The 953-nt window shown below is 38.3% G+C and overlaps 1 long non-coding RNA gene across 1 annotated transcript in view; it reads right to left on the bottom strand.

Annotated features, from left to right (window-relative positions):
- Positions 1–215: 215 nt before the first annotated feature.
- Positions 216–953, bottom strand: part of LOC147471593 (uncharacterized) — a 2,857-nt gene continuing 2,119 nt past the window's right edge. The window contains exon 2 of the long non-coding RNA XR_015191171.1: positions 216–794. This is a non-coding gene — a long non-coding RNA (uncharacterized LOC147471593). The remainder of the gene's footprint in view (positions 795–953) is intronic.

Below are 953 nucleotides of genomic sequence, written 5' to 3'. Positions count from 1 at the left end.
ATGATGATGATGATGAGGAGGAGGAAGAGGGGGAGGAGAAAGATGATGATGATGATGAGAAAGAGGAGGAGAAAGATGATGATGAGGAGGAGGAGAAGGAGGAGAAGCAGGAAGAGGAGGACGAGGATGATAATGAAAATGATAGTACTACTCATGATAATAATGATGATAATAGCAACAACAACAGTAATAACAAGGAATATCATGATAACACGAAATAATGTTGAGTTTAATAATAATACTTCTAACAATTTTTTAAAATACCAATAATGTCTTTCAGGTCGCAGATACTTTGTGTTGATTCAATAAGCATTTATGGTATTAAATATATATGTATATTAGTATTGTCATGGTTGCAATGCCATAATGAAAATCAAATAGTTTTTGAAACATAAGTTATGGAACATTTTGTAATCCAAAAAATAAAGGTACTTGTTGCACTACAATTCAAACTTATTGACTTTATGCAACACAAACTATCAAGTAGCCCTAATGAGTTTGTGTGTGTGTGTGTGTGTGTGTGTGCCTGCGTGTGTAGATGCATACGTTTGTGTGTGTGTGTGTGTGTATGTATGCCTGAGTGTTTACATGCATACGTTTGCGTGTGTGTGTGTGGATGCATACGATTGTGTGTGTATGTATGTCTAAGTGTTTACATTTTTTTTTTTTTGTGTGTGTGTGTGTGTGTGTGTGTGTTTGTGTGACACTCACCTTGCACAGGCTCAGCCAAAGCGGTGAAGTGTTGAGCCACAACCAGAAGAGCCACGAAGACCGCCAACCACTTCATACCGGACCTGCAGCATCATAGATCCCGTGAGCCACCAAGATACACAAAGAATTCAAACTAAGATAAACACAGTCCCTAACGCCAGGCTAATATCTTATGATAGGATCTCAGTATTACGCCAGGACGCCAGATTGATTAGCCAAGCAAATCTGTCCTAATCATCAGA

This window comes from Penaeus japonicus, unplaced genomic scaffold (genome assembly GCF_977035675.1).
Source record: "Penaeus japonicus unplaced genomic scaffold, GWHDUDI00000001_assembly GWHDUDI00000007, whole genome shotgun sequence".
NCBI lineage: Eukaryota > Metazoa > Arthropoda > Malacostraca > Decapoda > Penaeidae > Penaeus > Penaeus japonicus.
Note: the sequence above shows the minus strand (reverse complement) of the source record. Positions and strands in the feature narration are given on the sequence as shown.